Below are 25,272 nucleotides of genomic sequence, written 5' to 3' on the forward strand. Positions count from 1 at the left end.
CTGTCAGCATCTGACATTATGCTGTCTAGCTATTTGTTAACTGATCCACTGTTTATTTCTTTCTTACTTGTGAAGTCACAAGTAAGAAAGCACCAGGCAGGCAGGGGCTTTGTTTGCTCTTTAATTCTTTGCTGTGTTAGTGCTTGGCAAATAATAAGCACTCAGTAAATATTTGTGGTATGAATGAATGAATGAGTGAGTGAACCAATCAACAATATTAACTAATGATAATGATATTGCATAATAATTTCCTTCCAGTCCAGGATTTACCACATTTCCCTCTGAGTCTTGGGGACTTTGGAGTAGTATAGGAAACTGTTCCGAAAGGAAAGAAAAATGTGGGCAAAGTCACAAGGAAAAAGGAAGCACAAGGCAAGATGGGAATAAAGTAGAGATGTGTGGACCGGGTTAGGACTGCTTCTTCAGGGTATCGCCCTAATTTCCTTAGAGAAGATCCTATATTACTCCTCAATGTATCTCTCATGCCCTCAACATCAAAGCACTTTTTAATATAGCTTTTACAAATCTTTCTTCTGGAACTTTCTGGTATTTTAAATGTGCTGCCTTCTCACTAAAGCCTTTGTGCAGTCTGGCAACTCTGCCTTTCGCATAACCCAAGCCTCTTCAGGTCAGAGAAGCAACCGCAGGACAATGGAGAGGAACGGAGGAGGTAACTACAAGGTGTGTTTGCCACTTCCAAAAGCCATTGTGCAGGTCATTCCTCTTCACAGAGAGAGCAAAGGTCACTTGCTTTGAGTGTGATAACTTTCCCTTTTTTGCAGGGGGGAATCCACGCATCTAGTGCCCTCACCTACATCCAGATATAGCCCCAGAGAACTTTAGTGGGGAACAAAAAGCTAAGCAGATTTTTAAAAGGAAACAAACTCATTGAAGGCTAGTTAGATTAATCTCCAAGTCTGTAAACTAAGGTGGTATCATGGTGCCAGACGTGACACATTCAGGTCTCCCAACCCCGGCCTGGGTCACCAGTTGCCAGACTCGGGAATGGAAAACAAGGAGCTTGCCCTGGCTAATTTCCATTTTCAGGTTCTTCTGCCCATCTATCCCAGGCCATTTGAATGCAGTGCTAAAGCACCCTAGATGGGGTGCTCCCCATGTGAAATATCTTTGTATAACTTTCTATCGCAACTTACCTAAGTCAGTCACCAAATCTAAAAATAGACCTACTTCCTTAAGCTCTGCCTTTGAGTCCACATAACCTATGCAGGAAAACAGTACAAAAGACCAACCTCCTTTTCTAACAACCCCGCTAAATAGGAGCTAAGAAGAGGACCCGGACTAGAAATGCCTCTTAGTATACTCACCTGAAAGCAGGTCTCAGGCCAGTGTCTTATAAAAACTACGTCCACTCTTCTCATCATTCATGTACCTATTCATACAGTTGACCATCCATTTAATAAACACAGTTAAGCATAGCATAATGATGCTTCAGCCCAGAATGGACTGCATATACAATGGTGGTCATAAGATTATAATGGAGCTGAAAAATTCCTAGTGCCTAGTGACATCATAACCTTCATAGATATCATAACCATCTCAACATCACAGCACAATGCGTTACTCACATGTTTGCTGGTGTAAACGAACCTCCTGTGCTGCCAATCATGTAAAAGTACAGCACATACAATTATGTATAGTACATAATATTGATAATGATAATAAATAATTATGTTGCCGATTTATGTATTTACTATATTATACTTTTTATCATTATTTTAGAGTATACTCCTCCTACTTATAAAAAAAAAAGCTAACTGTAAAACAGCCTCAAGCAGGTCCTCAGGAGGTATTGCAGAAGAAGGTCTTGTTATCCTAGGAGATGACAGCTCCATGTGTGTTATTGTCCCTGAAGACCTTCCAGTGGGACAAGATGTGGAGGTGGAAGACAGTGATATTGATGATCCTGACCCTGTGGAGGCCTAGGCTAATGTGTGTGTTTGTGTCTTAGTTTTTAACAAAAAAATTCAAAAACTAATAAAAAAAGTTAAAGAATAGAAAAAAGTATATGAATAAGTATAGAAAGAAAATGTTTATGCAGTTGTACAATGTGTTTGTGTTTTATGCTAGGTGCTATTATGAAAAAGTCAAAAGTTTAAAAAAATGTAAAAGTTTATAAAGCAAAGAAGTCATAGTAAGTTAAGGTTAATATGCTATTGAAGAAAGCAAAATGTTGTTCATGAATTTACTGTAGCCTAAGTGTATGTGTTTATAAAGTCTACAACAGTGCGGTAAGGTCCCAGGTTTTCACATTCAGTCCCCACTCACTCACTGACTCACCCAGAGCAACGTCCAGTCCTGTAAGCTCCATTTATGGTCAGTGCTCTATACAGGTGTACAATTCTTTATCTTTTATACTGTATTTTGCTGGATTTCTATGGTTTTTCCTATGGTTTCTACGGTTTTTCTATGGTTTCTATTTTGCTGGTTTTCTATGTTTAGATACACAAATACCATTGTGTTACAATTGCCTGCAGTATTCAGTACAGTAACATGCTGTACAGGTTTGTATCCTAAGAGCAGCAGACTATATTAACAGCAATAGCCTAGGTATGTAGTGGGCTATAACATCTAGGTTTGTGTAAGTACACTCTATGATGTTCACACAACATCAAAATCACCTGACGATACATTTCTTAGAATGTACCCCAGTCGTTAAGCAACGTGTGCCTATATTTACTAAGTCTTAACGAACTATTATTATTGTGGCAGTAGGGGTATACGATATAAAAGGTAAGCTATATCCTTGCTTTCCCAGACTTTTCAGTACAAGCAGTAATCCAATGATCCATCCTGAAATTTCTAGAGTATTCCTGATTACAAATATTTTATGGGTAAGGTATATTGTTGCAGAATTTTCTATTTTTCTTTCTTAAAAAAAGGCAACAAGTTTTTAAATATACAGTTCATTAATTGTTGAGCACACTTTTCTCATATCATTTAAAAAAATAAAAACAAAACTTTTGAGTGCTGTTAAACATCAAAACATAAAAGATGAGATTTGACACATGCAAAGACTTCCTAAAGAGACAGAATACGGAAGAGAAATCCCAGCTAAGACCAGAAATACAGTGTGCAAAATGGTGACTGAGCCACCCTGTAAGAAGTTCTTTCACTAACTTGCTAATTATTAATAGTTCTCTTATGAAGAAGGGGTGGATATTTTTATCAAAACCTACCATGTGCCCTGCTAACTATGATTATAGTTCACTTCAATAAATGTAGGTCATTTGTTTATAGAATAAACAAACACCACCTTTAATGTAGCCCCATTGAAATTCACTTTCCCACCTCTGGGTTAAGTGAAATCTCAGGAAATCCTGTAGTTTTCTGGTCATTTTCAGTTGTAAGAATCACCTCACTTTGATAACTCAGGGTCATTTTCAGGCACCCCAATATACAATCCAGGCTGCATTAAAACTGCAATCTTACATCCTATAGAGTAAGCTTCTCTACTTACTCAAGCCAAGAACCAGGGCTTGGAGACCTATACAAGCAAGAGAACACAAGCATCTTTTTGACCATTCCTTCTGACTTATGCCTCCTTCTCCACTCATCATGTGCTTCTGGTTCTTGCATGGTCCAGACTAGTAGAATGAATATTAGAGGGAGAAGGGCAAAATGGTAAGCACCTTTGCTCACACTGGATGGCCACCATGCCCTGTGGTTAGCATCCATGGCTACTGCCTGGGAAAATCTGCCAGTTCTTCAGAACCATTTCCTTTTGCCTTGAGGGAATCTTCCCACTATGGTTTCTAGACTTGGATAATGGGTTCTCCTGAGGGCCTTTTGTAACACTCCCATAGATACTGCCCCAACAGTTCACCCCACAGGCTGCCTCTGTATCTGCATAACCCTCACCCCCAGCAAGCAACCTTCATGGAAGAACAATCATCAAAACTACTTAATCTTCATTACTTTCTATTGCACATATTTGGCTCAGAAGGAATATACAAATCCTTGCCTTGAAAAAATGGCAGAAATGTAAGCTGTTTTTCAGTCATTCTGTTCTATCAAAACATATTCCTATTTGTAGGTACTAAATATTATACACATTCCTACTTGTAGGTACTAAATATTATACACATTTAGCAGAAAATTGTCTAGGACAGAGAGCAAAAAATTACTAGAAAAAAAGTAAGATAGAAGAGACTCACAGGACAGAACCAAGGATTTATGAAGTTTCTCCTGTATGTTAGAATCTGCACTATAAAACGGGTCTCCATTGTACTGGTAAGTTGGACTAAAAGAGAGGAAATGAAATGCTTAATTATAGTGCACAACCATCATTTTGTTGTCGCAGTTATCCTGCTTTTCTGTGAACTGAACCCTGACATAAACATACACATATGTATTTTTTCCAAATAGCTGGGAAAATGAAAGCTTTGGGCACTCTTAGCCTCAACCTTACCTGTCATGTCTACCATTAAAAAGAGAAAACATTATGCAGCCAGAAAGAAGAATAAAGCAGATTAGCAGAGGTAAGAGACATGGAGAATTTCCTGGTTATGCTATTGTGTTTTCTGGTTCTCGCTGATCCTGAGACTCAATTTCATCCTTCCTTTGGATTCCATGAGACACTCCCCACTGTCTTTTAGCTTAGGCTGGCTAGACTGGAATATGTTGTTTTCAACCAAATTGTCCTTAACTAACATATCAGCTCAAGATCTAAAACTTGTAAGAAGTGAAACAAGGATCTGCATGATTCCAACATTTGTTCCACTACCCACATTGCCAAGAGTGTGGTTGATCAAGAGCAAGTGCACGTCTGGGATGCATAAACAGAACTGTAGCAGCCAGAACTTTGAAGTAATCATCCGAACATAATCAGTACTGATCGGATTCATATCTACTGAGTGTTTTGGCTCTGCAGCTAAGAGATAATCTGGATAAATTGAAGAATGTTCACTAGAGAGTCATAGAAGAAAATTAAAGATTTGGAAATGAGAAAAAGTACCTAGTATATATTGCCTCCACAATTCAATGATACTTCATATTCTGCATCCAGACATCTTCCTTACTATGGTCTGTACTGCTTTATTTTTCTATGTATTTGTCTCTATCTGCCCAGATAGATTATGAGCTTCTCAAGGAGTATCTATTATGCTTTTTGTTGTATTCAATAATCAATAGATACTGGATATTGTGCTAAATGAATTAAAATCAAAGGTACACAGCTTGTTCAAACACAAGGGGATAAGAGGATAATTTAAAAACAAGGTTTGTAGATATGAATCTGCATTGATGGGAATGGATTTTTCCCCATACCACAACCAGAAAAGGAAGAAGAATTCTCATATACTAATAGTAAATATTAAAATTAGTATTAAGAATAAATTTACAAATTGAAGCAATTGTTAAATTGTGGAGTGTGTTAAGGGGGGATAAAACTTAAATAATCAGCTTCTTCATTGGGGTATTTTTCATTGTGTAGGGCAATTTTGGTCTGGATCCCTTTTTACTGTTGTCTCACTTAAAATAGAATTATGTACTTCATGACCTTTCTTCAAGTCTCTCTAAGACCTATAAAAACATGAGACAAAAGTGGAATTTCATCTTTCTTTTCCCATCATAACATACATATGGATACACCAAAGACTTATGGATTTTGGCATAATGGAACTCAGATACTAAAAATCTATACTTTTGGCAAAAACCAGTACTGAGAGAACTACCCCAAAGTAGAAAAATATGTTTGAAAGATATTCTCATTTACCTGTTTATATCATCTAAAAGTTATGATAACTAAAGGGAATCCTTAAATAATTATGACAAAGTATATCATAAAACAGTGTTGGAAGTTTGCTTTTAGCCACAATGCATTTGCTAGAATGCATTTACCTTCTTACCTTAAGCAACTAGAAAGCCAAACAAAATATATGAAACATCTCTTTTCAAACCTTGTTCAACAGGCAACCCAAGACAGTGACCTCTGAAAGGAAAGCAAATGAGATGAACCTTGATGTTGCCTTATCTTTTTGTCTGAGGAGAGTGTCTAGGCTGCAATACATGCAGAGGAAACCCAAACAGCAGTGGTCTCACTGAGTTAAGGAGATATGGTTCTGATTTTGGGGATTCCAACGCAGCTAGAATTTGTGGGATAAAATAACAGAAGGAGCTACACAGAGAGAGAGAGCCCTGGAGATATTTAAATCCTTTTAAGGATGTGTGTGACTATCAAGACAAGAGAAAGAACCACCAGAAAAGAGTGGACAGAACAATTTCTGGAGCTCACAATAGTCAGGAGTAATTTAGGTTATCTACCAGTCAGAGGAGAGAGACTTCCTAATTCACAGAACATTGGTTAGACTCCCCAAAAGGCTATTATTACCTAGACCAAATTAGCCCTGTTGTGAACTTGCTCTAATAAAGCTTAAAAGCACATCTCCACACTTCTGAGATCTAAAATTTAAAAAAAAAGAAAGAAAGAAAGAAAAGAAAAGGCAAATTTCAAAAGCATCCAACTAATTCCAAGTAACTTAACTGCATTCCAGGAAAAAAAAAATTCAATAATATTTAAAGGAATACAGAAAATTCTAGGACACAAAAATGTAAAAATAAGTATGACCAACAGCAAATAGCAAGCTACGAGGTAAGCAAAGAAGTAGGGAAAATACTGCCTCCTGACCAGGAGAACAATCAAACCAATCAATAGAAACAGATCTTGAAATGACATAGACAAGAGAATTAGCAGACAACAACAGTAAAACAGCTATTATGACTATACACTGTATGTTTAAGAACATGCTGAGAATAATAAAAAAAAAAATTCTTTTAAAAATACAAATCGAACTCTACAGATAAAAAATACAGTAGCTAAAAGGAGAAATATACTGGATGGGATAAACTTTAGATTAGACATTAACAAATAAAAAAGCCCTAAACTTGAAGACAGATTTTATATAAAATGAAGTATAGGAGAAAAATAAGATTTTAAAAAAATGAAAAGAGCATCAGTGACCTTTGGGATGATATTAAGCAGTCTAGGATATCTGTAACTGAAGTCCCAGAAGGGAGAGTCAGAAAAAATGAGAAAATAATAACCAAAACATTTTAACGTTTGATAGCAACTATAAATCAAAGATCTAAAAACCTCAGTAAATTCCAAACATGAAAAAAAGATGACTAAAACTATACCAAGGCATAGCATAAACAAGTTGCTAAGATGACCGGTAATAATGGCACAAAGATAGGCATGATCACAGATTTCTTATCAGAACCTATGGAATAGAGAAATCTTTTAAGCACTGCAAGTAAAAAGAGACTAGCAATCTGTAATTCTATATCCATCAAAAATGTCTTTCAAAAATTAAAGGCTCTTTTAAACATATTAAAGTTGAGAGAATCATTTGCCAACAGACCTGTACTACAAAAAATATAAAAGGAAGTTATTTAGGAAAATGGAAAATGATAGAAGTTTGGAACAGAAACATGGAAGAAAAAAATTGAAATGATAAATATATGAGTAAATATAAAAGACTTTTTTCTTAATTTTCAAAATCTCTTTTAAAAATAATTGAATGTTTAAAACAAAAATAATTATGATAATTGTGGAGTTTAAAATGTATAAAGAAGTAAATATATGAAAACAATAATTCAAAGTACGGGAGTGGGGAATGACATTTATACAATAGTAAGTTTCTTAAAATATATGTAAAATAGTATATCATGATTTGATAATAGACAGTGATAAGTTAAAGATTTACATTATAAACCAGCTAAAATAGAACAACACAAAATTATAGATAATATGGTGACAGTAGAGATGGAATGAAATAAATAACTACTTAATCTAAAACAAAATTAAGAAAAGAGAATAAAGAATAGATTGGGACAAAGGAAAAAATATAAAAACATGTTAAACATCATTGGTCATTAGAGAAATACAAACTAAAACCATGGTGAGGCACCACCACATACTTTCTCAAAAGGCTACAGTTAAAAAGATTCACTGGTAATACCAACTTTTGGAGAAGATAGGGATCATCTAGAACTCTCACAGAGTACTGGTGAAAATGCAAAAATAATATAGCCACTTTGGAAAGGAATTTGTCAGTTTCTTATGGAGTTAATCAAACACTTACCATGCAGTCTAGCAATTCCAAACCATATGTTGTTCACACAAAGAGTTTTATTCAAATGCTCGTAACAGCTTTATTCACAATAGCCCCAAATTGAAAGCGATTCAAATGTTCATCAACGAGTGAATGGATAAACCAACTGTGAAACATCCGTGCAACAGAATACCCGTCAACAATAAAAAGAAACAAACTATTGACACTCCTAACAATGTGGATAAATCTCAAAAGCAGTATGCTAAATGTAAGAAGCCGGACACAAAAGAGCACTTACTGCATGTTTCTGCTAATATGAAATTCTAGAAAATGCAAACTAATCTATAGCGACAAAAAGCAAACCAGCAATTGCTAGGGTCCAAGGGTGGCGTATGGGGTGGGAGGGAATGTGTGGATTCATGCCAAAAGAGCATGAGGAAACATTTTGAGACAGTGTAAATCTTTATTATTGTTGTGATTATAATGAACATACATTTATCAAAAACTATACACTTTAAATGTGTGCAGTTTATTGCCCATAAAGTATACCACAATAAGGCTAATTTTAAAAATGGGATGAAAGAAAAGGAAATAAAGCAGTGTCAACATTTTATCAAAAGGATGGAATAATGCTTTTGAGATTCCCTTGATTTGTTAGGTGTACCAGTAATTTGTTTCTTTTTATTGCCTAGTAGTTTTCTATTGTATGGATGTTTCACGGTTTGTTCACCCCTTTCATCTGCTGATGTCCATTAGTCATTTCTGATGAACACTTCAAACCCAAGAAGTGCTGTCCCTTTCAGGCGAATCATGAAAGCACAGAAACAAATGCATGAATGATCCTAATTTTCATAGGCCCTCTCTAGCTTGTACAGCAATGTTTCTGACCCTTGTTGTGTTTCAATAATTGTTCGGTACTTCCCCAAGCACATTCATCTACAAATGTGTTTATAGATTGCATTATGTTTTTAAAAATTGTGTCACATCACATTCTTCCCAGAGCACTTAAAAGGAACAAAATGAGTTGTTTATTGAATGAACTAAGTGATCAAATGAATAAATGAATGAATTAATAAAGTGAATTTCTACGTGGATTTATAAACTCAACACAGCTATATGTTAATATTATTTATTTATTGTAGGAAATGCTATCTATTCATCTCTGTATATAGTAAACTATCACTCATTTGAGTACCACAAATTTAGAATTTTGAAGAATTTGTACAAGGTTTATCTTTTGCATTGTTCAAAAAAAAAATTCATGCGGCCAGAAATAGCAACATGGTGGTGACTGCCACCTTTGTTTTGCATGTCATTTCAAAGTTTACAAATGGCTTTCACACACATTATCTCATTTAAACTATTTAGGAGTGCTATTTTACCAATTAGCAGTTGCTATCTTAAAAATCACAAAGTCTATTGGTACATTGAAGGAAAATTTCTAAGGGCTTTTTCTAGTTAACATTCTATTAATCTGCTTCAAATGAAAGAGAGAAAGTTAAGAGAAAAGGAAAGCTCTTAACACATTATGTTTTAGGTCACAATTCAGAATTGTCATCATTTTTACAATTGTCCCCTTGGTTAGTCTGCACTGTAGAGTATTTCTTTGCAACATACTGAAGTTCTCAACTGACTACTGGCCCTCCTTCTGCAAACTTTCTGCTCCCTTGGCTTCTGTGACTCTATTCTGTCCACAATCACTGCTCAACCCTCTGTCCCATTCTTTCTATTTCTTCCCTGGGCTTATTCTCCTCTAGACACACGACTAAGTGCTGAAGTTGTCCAGGGTGCCATTACTGGCCATCTCCCCTTGTCATTCTATATATTCTTCCTGGAAGCCCGTCATTCTAGAAAGTTCAACTCTAAGATAATGCTGAAATCACTGTCAACAAACCTACCTCTCTTCTAAGCTCCAGAAAATACCTTTTAAATAACCAAAAACATTTATACCCCCTTATACTTTGAGATTTTAAAAAAAAAATTCTTTTTAAAAATTAAGTGAAAAAATATCTCCATTGTGACCCAAAATCCATGCTTTTTTTCCCCTTTTCATGACATTTGTGGAGCAAAAGGTAGGGAGAGAAAGAGAATATCAAAGACACTTGACTCTTCCCAAGACTCATCTCAGAACTCAGATTAATGAAAATATAGCATATGAGAATTCAAACTAGCTTTTCTGTGGACAATAGAAGCAGATGAAGACTAGAGCTCTGGTTCCATTCCAGGAATGTAGAAACTTGTGAATTATTGACTCTATTTTCATACAACTTTTACCAATGTCTTCCTTTTGGACTGAGTCCATGCTTTATAAACAGTAGCTCTTTCAACATAAATGAGATATATATAACTTGTATATCACATGTGTATGCTCCACTTGATTTTGCCATGTGACTCGACAGCTTGTCCCTACAAAAGGAATGTCCAGATGTCCATTTCCCTACCTCTAAAAGCTGGGCTTTTAAACTTATGATTTGTTTTGTCAATAGAATCAATGGAAGTGACACTGAAAAATTTTGAGTCTCAAATACCCTTGCTTGCTTCTGTCCTCTCTCTTGAGACCTTGCCTCTGCCATTTAAACAAGTCTGGGTTAGATTTGTTCAATGCTAGATGAAGAGTAGGGTACTCATTTGTCCTTAGCTGAGATCCCACAGATCTGAAAGAGTCCAGCCAAGATCAACAAAGCCATCTATTTATTTGTCCCACGGCTCACCCTGAGTACCCTACTGATACCAAAAGAGTTGCCCATCAGAGCCCACCCTAAATTACCAACCCACAGACTTGTTAGGTTAAGCAATAGTTGTTGTTTGAACCCAGTAAGTTTGGGTGTTTGGTTTCACAGCTAATAGTTCACTGAGACAGAGATATATGGAGATATTGATAATCTACCAAAGTGAAAGAATGGGTTGGTTTGAGATCACGGATTCAAGTATATCTGAGTTTCTGTCCCACCTCTTGTAATACATTAAAAACTTAGATCCATGTCTAGCATTAAATAAAATATTTTATAAAAACTTCCAAAAAAAGAAAAGACCTTGTAGATAATCAAACTATATCCCAACCAAACTTTTTTCTGCTCCCTCCTTGTTTTATTTATTAGAATTCCCTTCTACTCAGTTGACCAAGCCAGAAACTTGGCCATCATTCTTAACACCTTCTTCTCCTTCATCTTCTCACATTCAGTCTCACTAAATATTAGTTTCTATGTATACAATGTTTTCAAAGTTCTTTTTTTCTGTACCAGACACAAACCTCACACATACCTTTGAATTCCCTTGGATTCTCCCTTTCTTCCTAAGGCTCTGACCCAATCCCAGCCCCAACCAATCCCTTGTCCTGAAGTGCCGAGTATACAGCAGAGGGGCCCACCTGCAAGCCCAGAGTTTTTAGGGCTTCTGCCAATTTTCAGATTTGGCTAAAACACCACACCATGGAGTGTGGGACCTGGCATCTTACAGTGATGCCCCGTTGAAGGTGCCGTATAACACAACGCAGAGTGTATTATGTTAACTCTCCATGTGGTGCAAACAGGAGACAGGAGCAATCCAGGCAGATAAGTTTACCTTTCTTCATTTCTTTTTTTTGTTTGTTTGTTTGTTTTGTTTTGTTTTTTGTTTTTTTGTTTGTTTGTTTGTTTTTTGATTTTTTTTTGTTTGTTTTTTTTGGTTTTTTTTGTTTGTTTTTTTTGTTGTTTTTTTTTTGTGACTTGACTTTCTTCATTTCTTCATGGGCCACCCCAAACACAGTTTTTCCTTGTGTCCTGTGTGAAGTATTCCAACATGTTGAGCAATGCACTTGCCAGTTGACTTGCTCTGACCCTTCATAGCATATTGAAAGTGGTAGCCATAATGGTAAGACATCACTTGTCATTGTGTCACATCTAGCTGTCATGGTGCCTCATCATTGCACATTGTGCAGAGCCTGGCATGTAGTAAGCACTCAATAATAGAAGCTATTGTTATGATAATATGACATTATATAAACAAAACCAGACAATGCTATTATTCTTTACCTTTCTTATGAAGCCTAGACATTGTATAAAAAACTACATTTCTTATGTTATCAATTGATTTTTATCCATTTTATCAAATATAAACCAAACATTACTCTTATATAAAAATTTGGGAAGATATAATAATGTTAACAATGAAATATGTTAATAATGATCTTTCTGTGGTGGAATTCTGTGTTTTTGTTGGTGCATGATTTAATATATTTTTCCTAAAATTTAAATTCATAATTAGAATAAAGCTATTAAGCTTTAAAATGTCTGCTATTATGAAATCAATAAGATTAATAAATTATAAATAACAGATAACATTAATAAACAGCAAGAATAAATTAATTCTAATCCTACTTGTTTAATGAGATGATTGGCATTTAGGATAGCCTGAGCAAATTTATTGCAAGTTTTTATAAGAATTATTGAAAATTTAAAAAGAGTTTCCCCAAAACCATAAATATCTAAATACCCTGAGGAACTTGAAGATCTCAAGGTTGAGAAATCCTAAAGGTGCTGAAGTCCAACTTCATCCATAAGATTTGAACCTTGTCTTTATTAATGAAAAACCACCCTACCCTGTTATGAACTGATATGCAATTTTCTAATAGCTTCTTTGGAAAGGTGTGTAGTGCCTCAAAAGAAGTAGTTGTTTTTGTTTTTTGAAAGCAATGACCTACTTTAATAATGATGTTCCTAAGACTCTCCAGATGTTTGAAGTTAATAAAATGCCTGAGCATATTAAATAGGAACTGCTCAGATTCCCAAGATACAAGCCTGAAGCTGGATGGCTTTACTAGATTATCTCTAAATGAGGTCTCTGTCTCCACTTTCCATTCTAAGATTAAATAAGTCAGCTGAAGGAGTGACTGATAGTAAGACGATCTGGATTAGATGTTCTATACTGAAAAGCAAATTTGTATGTCCAGGTTTTTCCTGTTTGAAAATTCTACCAGTTTGTCTATGAGGCACTTAAATGTTGCTGAAAATAGATCCAAATGTAAGCAACATAATGTTACATAATGACTGATAAAAGAACATGCTGCAGATTATCCACACCCTACTTAAAATGCACCCTCTGTCAAGGCACAGCAAGCAAAATTGTGTTTTATCCCGTTGCTCAGCCCTTTGCACAAATACTCCCCACAAAAGGGTTTGAGATCTCTTCTCTTCACTTTCCTTCCCTTAACTTAACCGGTCTACTCTCCTCCTCAACTTTACTTCATTCAGAACTCTAATTCACAAAATGAAGCAGAACAGGTCCTCTTCTAAAAGCTGTCCAGCACACCTATGTGACAACGGGTCCCTGCTGTGGACAGAGCCCCGTGTTTGAGTTGCTGTCCTGGAATCTCAGTGTATTTTACTTTCCTTTGTTGCCTCCCTGAAGAAAAGAAAGGTAAATTCGACCACTTGCCAGTGGATAAAATCATGCATCCATATAAGAAAAGAAGTTGAAGAAATATTAAACCCTTCCCAAATTTCTCAAGGAACAAAAAGGGACACAGACAAATACAAGGAAGGAAAGCCCCCAGAGAGGGGATGAAAACTGTGAAACAAACTTCTCAAACTTTTCAAACAATCTTATACCTCTCAGAAAGGGATAATATCTTAGAAACAGTCTTTACTTTGAAATACCTTTTTTGGGTGGCATCGTAGGGGTGTCTTGGTGGACGGTCTCAGTGGCTGGCTGGCTCGAAGAGGGATTGCAGGTTGAAGGGACAAATGCTTCAGGTTTGAGCTAGCGCGTCCACACACCCCTGCCTGCCACTGAACCTGCTCCCCTGGTGCCATTTCACAGTCTGAAACTTAAGAAGGTACTAATTTCCTCACCATTAAATTTTCATGAATGTTTAGTTTGCCATTTAGGGGATGGAGTACTCGGGTCAAAAGGGTTGTATTTGGGGCTCATGCTAGAAATAAAACTAAACTGATCGTGTAAGTCCCATTCAGAGCAAAACTGGCTTCATCCCACTCTGCATGTGCTTGCTGTCTTGTTTTTAGTACCTTCCATTCTAGGGCTTTATCCTAATTGCATATACTGAGGGCAGTGTAAGTGAGTGCTCTCTTAGAAAGGTGAGAAACACCAGCCACTAAGTACATTCGGTAAATTAAATGAGTAAATAAAGAAGTAAATAGAGTAAATAAAGAGTAAATACTCCTGCACCTGGAATTTGGGTTTAAGCAGCAAAGCTATAGCGCATGCAACTTAGCAATCAATTTCCAATGAGGGGAAACCTGGAGACAGTTGTATTCATTATCTCAACTTCAACAAAAATAAAATTTGCTATAAGAAAATTTCTGTTTCTGGGGAAATACAATTCTTTTTCCTCTCTGTTGAAACTTCTCATAGGAAACTAGTAATCTTAGCTTTAGAATGATGCACTAAAAAGATATTCATCATTGAAAAGAAAGAAAGGGACGAAAAGCACCAGCATGTAATGCTGCAAAAGAGTCTACCTTTTTGAGAGTGAGGACACTGGCATTCTCTGGTTACTTCGGTGACAGCAGGCGTGGCCGCACTGACCTTGGCAAGAGGAAGCGATGTTCTGAAATGGATCCTGGTGGCACATTTACACCACAGCAGCTTTTGGCTTCGCAAATCAATTTGCGTACGTATCTGACCATTCTAGAATATACAGACTAGTAGATAAGTTTTTTAGCCAAGTGTAGCACACTCCAAATTATGGCTTAACATAAACCTCTATAAGAGTGATGCTCACCTAGTTTTGCCCTATTCTAGGCACTAGATCTTAACTGGAATAGTAAGATAAGCGACAGTTCATATAAGTACTTATATTTAAAGATATCCAGAATGCTTTTATTAACTTGGGGATTTATAAAAAGACAACATTTTGCTGCAAATTACTGAATCTATAATTTAGAGTGAGAACAATGTGTGATTTGATTTCCATTAGCTTAAGTATAAATATATAAAATAACCCGAATACTATTCTGACAAAAACCATAACAAACCTATGAATAAATTAACAAGAGATGTTTTGCAAGCATTGCATCCAGAAAATTATAAAAACAATACTAAAAAACTGGAAGACAAGCCGGGCGCGGTGGCTCACGCCTGTAATCCTAGCACTCTGGGAGGCTGAGGCGGGCGGATTGCTCGAGGTCAGGAGTTCGAAACCAGCCTGAGCAAGAGCGAGACCCCGTCTCTACTATAAATAGAAAGAAATTAATTGGCCAACTAATATATATATAAAATTAGCCGGGCATGGTGGCGCATGCCTGTAGTCCCAGCTACTCGGGAGGCTAAGGCAGCAGGATTGCTTGAGCCCAGGAGTTTGAGGTTGCTGTGAGCTAGGCTGACGCCATGGCACTCACTCTAGCCTGGGCAACAAGGGAGACTCTGTCTCAAAAAAAAAACAAAAAAAAAAACTGGAAGACAAATCATAAAAAAGAATAGATTAATTACATTAAAATAAAAAAATTTCTATTTAGGAAAAGATGTTTCAAAGAAAACTAAAGAAATGTTGAAGAAGATAATTGTAACTTTTACAGCACTTTATAGGATTAGTATCAAAAATAAAGAACCTCTAATCAGCAATATGAAAAGGTCAAACACACCTACAGAAAAAAAAATGGCAAAAGATTTGAATGAACACTGTATACATTAAGACATAAAATGACCTGTAACCCAATAAAAAAAATGAGCAAAAACAAGAACACTAATTTCATAGAAGATGGAAACATATAGGCAATAAACATATGAAGAAAGGTCCAATCTCTTATAAGGCAATGGAAATCAAGATCACTACAGGTTTGGGTATCAATTTCCACCTATTTTTTATGGCAAAATTAGTAAGTCTGACAATACCAAATGTTGGAAAATGAGGGTAAATAGGATCTCTTATATATGACTGATAGGAGTACAAATTAGTTCAGCTACTTTGGAAAACAATCCAGCAATGTCCTATAAAGTGGAACTTTTGCTAAACAATGACTCAGCAAATTTAATACTAAGAATATACACAAGAAACTCTTGCACATATTCATGAGGAAGTAAGTTGTATTCATGTTAGCAGCACTGTTTATAATAGGATAACAATAACCAAAACATTACAAAAAAATCATAAATATATAAATTATGGAATAGTCACAAGTATAAAATTGCTTTGTGCTTCATCTTCAGGACCATGCTAGTAAAGCCATGTTTCATCTCTGTTTACAATTCTTTGAAGAAATGCTTCAGGAGCTTGAGCCCACTTATATAGAATTTCTGTTGAAAGCTCTGCTCTTGTCTGCAGCTGATCTGGGCTCAATGGTTTTGGCATTCGTAGAGTGGAAAGTTTGCTCAACTTTAATTTTTCAGTCATAATTGTGTAAGCTAAACTAATTGAGATGTCTGTGGTGTTAGCTATTGTTTCTGCTGTTAATTATCAGCCATAGGATGAATTTTTTTCTCACAAATTGATGTGGATGGTCTGCTGCTGTGGGCTTCATCTTCAAACTTATCAAACTTATCTCATCCCTTCTTAAAATGAGTTATTCATTTGTAAACTGCTGATTTCTTTGGGGCATTGTCCCCATAAACTTTTGCAAAGCATCAATGATTTCACCATTCTTCTACCCAAGCATCACCATAAATTTGATATTTGTTCTTGCTTCAATTTTAGCAGAATTCATGTTGCTCTGATAGGGGCTTCTTTCAAACTGATGCCTTGTCCTTCTTAGTGCCTCAAACTGGATCCTGTTCAAATATGTAATAACAAGTTAGTGCAAGTTTATTTTGATGCAAAACATTTTGAAAAATTCCAAAATCCATGCATAGTTAATTCATAATACACATTTCCCATGAACTTTTTGATTAATGCAAATTATTTAGAGTAGGTAAAACGACCTTGAAAAAGAAGAAAATAGTTGGCAGACTTATACTACTTAACTTCAAGACTTTACTATAAAGCTACAATAATCAAGATAGTTTAGTATTGGCACCAGCATAGACAAATGAATCTCTGGAATAGAAGAGAGAATTCAGGAACAAACCCACATATATATGGTCAAATGATTTTCCACAAAGATACAAAGAAAAATATCATGGAGAAATGGTAGTCTTTTTAATAGTGCTGGAATGATTGCTTTTCTACATATTTTAAAAATGATCTTTAATCAGCATCTTATAGCATATAAAAATATTAATTCAAAATGGAGCACAAACCAAAATATAAAACCTAAAACTATAAAACCTCTAGAAGAAAACCCATGGCCCCAGGTTAGACAATGATTTTTAGATATAACATCAAATGTCCAATCCATAAGAGAAAATAATGATAAGTTAGACTTAAATAAAATTAAGAGCATCTACTCTTTAAAACACTGTGTTAAGAAAATGAAATGACAATCCCAGACTGCAAGAAAATATTATTTGCAAATCACGTATTTGATAATGGACTCATATCCAGGACATATATGACAACTCTCAAAAGTTAATAATAAGAAAACCAACAGCCAAATAAAAAATGTGCAAAAGAGTTAAACAGATACTTAACCAAAGAAGATAATGATGGTAAATAAACCAAAGTAAAGACACTTAACATAATTAGTCATTAGGGAAATGCAAATTAAATGGCACAATGAGATGCCACTACTCATTTATTAAAATGGCTAAAATTGGCCCAGTGCAGTGGTTCACACCTGTAATCCTAGCACTCTGGGAGGCCGAGGCAGGAGGATCACTTGAGGTCAGCAGTTCAAGACCAGCCTGAGCAAGAGTGAGACCCCCATTTCTACTAAAAAGAGAAAAAAATTAAGCCAGGCATGGTAGTACACGCCTATAGTCCCAGCTACTGGGGAGGCTGAGGCAGGAGGATCACTTGTGCCCAGGAGTTTGAGGTTGCAGTGAGCTATGATTATGCTACTGCACTCTAACCCAGGCAAGAGAATGAGACTATGTCTCAAAAGAAGAGGGCTAAAATTAAAAAGGCTGCAAGTGTTGGAGAGGATGATGAAGAACTAGAACTCTCATTCACTGCTGGTAGGAATGTAACATGGTATATACTTTGGAAAACAGTTTGGCAGTGCCTTGAAAACTTAAACATACATCTACCATATGACTTAGCCATTCTACTCTAAGATATTTACCCAAGAGAAATGAAAGCATATGTCCCTTTAAAGACTTTTACATGAATATTTATAGTAGCCCAACTGGAAACAATCCAAATGCCCATTAACAAGTGAATAAATTGCAATGCATCCATACAATGGAATGCTATTTTGTAATAACACATAATTAACTATTGATACAAACAACAACCTACCTGAATGGCAAAATAATTATACTGATCGACAAAAGCCAGACCAAAAAAAAGTACATGTTCTATTTAAGTTACATAAAATTCTAAAAAATGCAATGACTGAAAGCAGATCAGATGGAGGGAGGAATTACAAAAAGGCACAAGGAAACTATAAGATATGTTATTATCTTGAAGGTGTTGATGGTTCCATTGTGTATACAGATGGCAAACTTTTCAAGTTGTACATGAGTATGTGCAATTTACTGCATATCAATTTTATCTCAGTAAAACTACTAAAATAAAAGCCTTGCATGAGATAAATGACAATGAGTTATAAAATAAAGATCAAGATTAATTTATTTTTGTATATTTGATATCCAAAAGTTGGGAAAATTAAAAGGATAAAGAAAAAAAGGAATGGGAGGAGGGAGGGAGGAAAATATGGAAGGAAAGGGAAATAGAGAAGGAAGGAGGAAGAAAGAGAAAGGAAGAAAAAATCACCTTTGAAAATTAGAAACAATCTAAATACATACAACATGGATATATCTCATATTCTTTATGGTAAGTGAAAGAAACCTGTCTCAAAAGGCTATAAACAGTGTAATTCTACTTATATGAGATTCTGGAAAAGGCAAAACTATAGAGACAGAAGATATATCTGTGATTTCCAGGAGCAAGAGGAATTAACTACAAAAAGGCTTGAGAGAATTGGGATGGGTATAGGGTTAGATAAAATAACTATTCTATATCTTGCCTGTGGTGGTTGTTACACTAATGTAGGTGTTCGTCAAAACTCATAGAACTGTACTTTAAAAGAGGAATTTATTGCATGAGAATTATATCTCAATAAACCTTACCTCAAAGAAAAATTAGAAAACTGAGATTTCTTGGATATCTTTGGGCTGCAGTTATTTTTCTCTGGCTATATTGTCTTTTAAAAAATTGAATTAATGGATAACAGAAAAAGTTAGAAAATTTCATGTACTTTTTGCATTTCTAACTTTTCTTTAGAAAGATTTGACACCACTGTACCCTATTCTTCCATGGCAATAATCCTCTGTGACTAAGTAGGCAGTTTCTGCAGCCATGCAGTCAATCCCTACAGGATGGTTTTACTGTTTATGGCATATTGCCTGTCCAATCCCTAGAGATATTTGAGTTTAAGCCCTGCCTTCAATTCATGTCAACTAACACCTTTACTAGCATGATCTGTTCCCTAGCCATGAATAGATTTGTCTACAGGAATGGAATAGGCAAAGTGTTTGATGACAATAGCACCAGGACATAGAGAGTGCTGGGGGCCTATACTATTGATATAGTTTGGATATTTGGCCCTCCCAAATCTCAGGTTGAAATTTGATCCTCAGAGTTAGATGTAGGGGTCAGATGGGAGGTATTTGAGTCATGGGGGTGGGTTCCTCATGAATGGCTTTGTACCCTTCCTGCAATACTGAGTGAATTCTCACTTTATTAGTTCATGCAGGAGCTGTTGGTTTAAAGGAGACTGGTTCCCTCTTCTCTCTCTCTCTCTCTCTCTCTCTCTCTCTCTCTCTCTCTCTTCCTCCCAACCCCCTGCAGGCCAGCACTTTCTCTCACCATGTGACTTGCCTGTTCCCTCTTCACCTCCTGCCTTTATTGGAAGATCCCTGAAGCCCTCACCAGAAGCAAATGCTGGCTCAATACTCTTCATGCAGCCTGCAGAACAATGAGCCAAATAAACCTCTTTTTTAAATAAATTACCCAGCCTCAGGTATTCCTTTATAGCAGCACAAAACAGACTAACACAACTATGTAGTCACTACACCAATCTTAAGAACCTGGAACAGAGGATTTGTAGGTTGAGGCTAATATATAGACAATTACAGCTGAGTGATCTTAAGGAGACAAGAATATAGCCACATTTTGCGTGTTATTTATTTCATCTATCTCATGGAGGTCTGAATCACCAACATCTAAGAGTAGGGACCACGTTGTAAGCGTATTTTTATTTCCAATAATGAGCATAGTACCCACACATCATAAACAGTCCATAATTATTGGCTGGAAAGAAAATGAAGAAGACCAATGATGAAAGATCCAAGCAGGGATGACTTCATGGGCACGAGATATCTGCAGTTGTTTAGGGCTCCAGGGATAGAAGGACCACGTGCTTGATTAAATGTTCCACTGTTACTGTCTTGAAACTCTTTTAACAATTTGTGAACCAGGGGCCCTACATTTTTAATTTGCATGAAGTCTCACAAATTATGTAGCCAGTACTAAATCCAGGATCTTGTAGAGCCATCATTGAGCTTCTCTAATGGAGGACAGTGAAAAGGACTGTTTTTGACATCTTGTATACATTTGTCATAATGACACGATACACAGCCAAAGCATAATTTCAAGTCATAGTACTCAACTGGGGTGTCTTGACAAACCACAGCAGCAACAGATACACCAGCTTGGAGGGTGGCAATCAAAGTCCATGCTATTTTTGAGTTGATGGATTAGACAGCCACTGAAGAGAGAGAGAGAAAAAAAGCAAGAATCGAAAATAGTGCCTACAAGCTCAAAATAAATCACAAGTAGCTGGCATGAAAAAGACTGCCACAAAAGTGTCATTGGTTTTAGGCTCTGAGGCTATATCTACAAACGTAATCATAACTACCACAGTTCCAGCCTGTCTTGTCTGCCACATGAAAAGATGGACATGTCTGAGAAATTTCTTTACATTTCATCCATAATCAAATCCCAACTAAAAACTACTTTGAGAGGCAAAGTAAAGAGAGATAAGAGACTTGTAGTTTCATTTCCTTAAATGTTGCCTAATTTTTCATCTCCACAATGTAAGAGAAGATAGGCATTGGAATAACTAACCCAATTTCAAGGGCTCCTCTCCATGTTTGGAAACTATTGTCATTCGGGCTACTCACTCTTTCCTGAAGTTTAGATGGTCATGCTTAAGTCAAGAGATAAGTGAGGACTTCACTGGGGACTTCCCATCACAGTTACTGATATGAGAAGTTGGTGATCAGACAATTCATGCTCCAAATCATGATACTTTTGAGTGCTAAAATGTTAAGTTGGAAAAAACTGGAACAATAGACATTAAACAGGATTCTCCCAGGCTAGCAATGACCTATGGTCACCCTAACTATAGCATTATCACACCATAATGCCAGCATCCCATTAACAATATACACTCTCAATAAAGATGAAAATCACAAAGAGCCATATATGTATCTAGTGTTTTTTCTGTGCTGGGAACTATGTTAAGCACTTAAATTTTTTTTTCAATTTTATATTGACAACATCAGAAATATTGGTAGCATAATCCTTTTGAAAATTGGACAATGAAATTGGTTCTTTGATCTATTTAAAATTATCTTGATGCAAATTGGGATTAATTTTGATTGTTGGAGTCAGGGGATATATAGTGGCTAAAGAATTAAAAGAGATAAACAATGAAAAACACTAAGATCACTTTAAAATGTAGATAATATAAAATTAAATTACATTTGAAGGCAACTTGAATATGACACGTAATTTTAAAATAAATACAGTCCTTCTTATTTAATTAAGAAAAGGGTAATTTTCATGTCAGAGTTTGATGGTAGAGTTCCTTTAATTTATTCCTCTTTGTATTAGGTAAGAATGCTTATTGTAATAATAAATGACAGAGTCATAAAACAAATTTCAAGTGTTATTTCACATAAGTGATTCTGCCAACATATGTGAAGACCATTGATGAAATATATAAATTACCTCAGGGCTTTATACATATATACAAAAACAACTTCTGCTAGAAAATCTTTAGGAAGGTGTCAAATAGTTTATATATAATATGTGTGTATATATTTATATATATTTGTCTTTTAAAGATAGACATAGAGTTATGCTTTGCTATCTTTAATAAAAAACATGTAAAGTTTATTTTTCTTTTCCAAAGGATTCTTCTAAGAAATAATTAGTTTTCTAAAAATCTGCGAACATCTTGCCGTTCTTAAAAACAGTTGCTATAAAAATTCAAGGGATTAGAAGTAGAGTGCCAAATGTCTTATATTTATTAGTTATATGGACCATGTTTAAAATTATGAAGTCTACTTTCTTAAAACCTATGGTTAGCATTTGCTAAAATATCTTTGCACATACTATGGAAATTCATATCACACAAATTGCAAATAAACTCCACAAAATATTAGAATAAATTACAGTGCATTAAAATATCACCAGCAGCTATTCCCAGTAATGAAATTCTTTACACATCTATACAACTTTATGTATTTTCTGATTATAAAAATAAATCCATACTTATGGTAAGAAAAGTAACAATGAAGAAAATTATAAAAACGATAGTAAAAATTCCATGCATGGTGAATTTATAAATTACTCCTTTACTTCTTTTGTTTTTTTATTTTAGTGTATTATGGGGGTACAAGTGTTAAGGTTACATATATTGCCCATGCCCCCCTGCCCCCTCGAGTAAGAGCTTCGAACGTGTCCATCCCCCAAACATTGCACATCTTATTCATTTGGTTGTATATACCCATCCCCTCCTCCCCCCTCCTTCCCTCCTGACACCCGGTAAATGTTATTCCTATATGTCCACTTAGGTGTTGATCTGTTAATACCAATTTGCTGGTGAGTACATGTGGTGCTGGTTTTTCCATTCTTGAGATACTTCACTTAGTAGAGTGGGTTCCAGCTCTATCCAGGAATATACAAGAGGTGCTATATCACCATTGTTTCTTAAAGCTGAGTAGTACTCCATACTTCTTTATGCTTTTCAGTAATTTAATATTTACAGCAGCAAATAAGTATCAATTTTCCAATCAAAATTAAAAATTATTCTGAAAGTAAAATGAGATACTACTAATTTATAGGGAATGAGAATAAATGAAGAGATATGGCATAAACCCAACACTTTGGAAAGATTTCTTGAGGCCAGGAGTCTGGGACCAGCTTAAGCAAGTGAAAACCACCTCTACAAAAAATTTTGTTTTAAATTAGCCAAGCATGGTGTTACATGCCTGTAGTCCCAGATACTCAGGAGACTAAGGCTCACCTGAGCCCAGGAGTTCAAGGTTACAGTGAGCTATAATCATGTCATTGACTCCAGCCTGGGCAACAGAGCAAAACCCCATCTTTAAAAAAAAAAAAAAAAAATTAAAAATAGAAAAATGGCAGCTTGTTTTCTATTGACTAGTCTTAGAAAAATTGGGTTTTAGTCCTAAATCTGACATGTGGTAGCCTTGTGGCCTTTGCCAATTGTCACTAGCCCTCTCTGTAAGATATGGCTGAGGGAGGCTTTCTGTCAATTTCTTCTCTCTGCTCATTTCTTTCTTGCTGCTCATTCATTCAACCAGCACTCTAGAGAAGCCATGTATGGCAGGCCCTGTCCAAGCAGGCAACGGACAGCATGATCTGCAGTCCAGCTCCTTTGTGCAGAATGGGCTCTGGAAGGGGTGCAGTCCAAGTGGACTCTTGGGTGGCCTGGACCAGAATGACGGCAGTGAGCATTGTGAGAGGTGGATGAGTTGGAGACACATTTGGAATCCGAATAGTTGAGATTAGCCAATGAATCAGAAGAGGAGTTGGAGGAGACAGCCAAGAGAATTCGAAAGTAACTCCCTGGCTTCTAGGTTTCAGTTACTGAAGGCAGACATTACAGTGTTTGGGCAGCAACAGATGATTAACATATAAAGAAATAGATAAGATCCTTTTAAATGGAAAATAAAGCAGAGTAATAGGACAGAGAGGGATTGGGACAGTATGGGCAGCAGATGGGGGAGGAGAGAGGGTATGTTGATAACAGGAGACTAGGAAAGGACCATCTAAGTTGTGTTTGAACTGAAACCTAAAAGAAGCCTCTAGAATGAGGGAAAGTGGGTGGTGAGGGAAGAAGGCGCGATCACCATCTACACATCTTCAGGAGAACACTGTGAAAATTACAGCAATTCAAAAATTGCCCTCAGTCTCCACTTTAAAATTTACTAAGCAGCCGCTTCTGTGACAAACTATATGTTATTTTTCTAAAAAACCCAACAATGCAATCAGTGATTCCTTCCTATTAGAATACTAATTCCGTTGCTACTTTTCCAGTCCTGAAGAAATCTGAATCAACCACATCCAAGAATGTGGCTCACACAACTTAGAATAAGTGAGAGATCTTGCCATTGACTCTCTAGGATTCCTTAGTAAAATAATATTTGTCAACTTACTTTCAGGCAAACTGTCAAGACACATGTCTGATTTACTTCACCAGATGCTGGGTAGGAAACAGACTCTATTTTCTACAGCGGATGTCCATGAGGCTTTCTTCTAGGTCTTTGGGAAATAAATCGTCAATATGATAATAATTTAGTCTTCTATGCTGACAGTGGAAGGATAACTAAGAGTTGAATGGTTATGACTAACTATGCAGAAATTAACTTAAAAAATTGAACAGCTCAGAGGAATACAGTGTTCTGTTGTACCTGTGAAACTGTTAGAAGCTCTTTCTTGCATCCAAAGAACACTGGTGAGCTTGTGGAGCCCACTTACTTAGGTAGAAAATGCACAAGAAGGTCACATTTGATGTCAGACTAGCCGTAGGGCACTGTACCCTGGGAGACATAGTTCACAAAATAAAGTGTCACACTATTTAATAGACTCTGTGATACACAGTAATTTGTAGATTGTAATTTTTCATAGTTTCTATTTTTCCATAAAGTTAAAAATAGAAATGGCTGTGAGGGAGAATATTTCATTCCAGTTCAACAGAACTATCCTAAGAGAAATCTTGCTAATATTGTTTTTTTTTTTTTTAAAGAATTATCCATCTGCTGCCCAGTTGTAGATTTGACAACAGGAATTTACTAGACATTGGAAAACAAAACAAAATTGAACTCTACAATGAATCTTTTCTCATTCATTAACAAAAATATGTAGTAATTTTAATTTTCATTTGTAATTTTTATTTGTAAAAGTTAAAAAATT

Source organism: Microcebus murinus, chromosome 12 (assembly GCF_040939455.1).
Source record: "Microcebus murinus isolate Inina chromosome 12, M.murinus_Inina_mat1.0, whole genome shotgun sequence".
NCBI lineage: Eukaryota > Metazoa > Chordata > Mammalia > Primates > Cheirogaleidae > Microcebus > Microcebus murinus.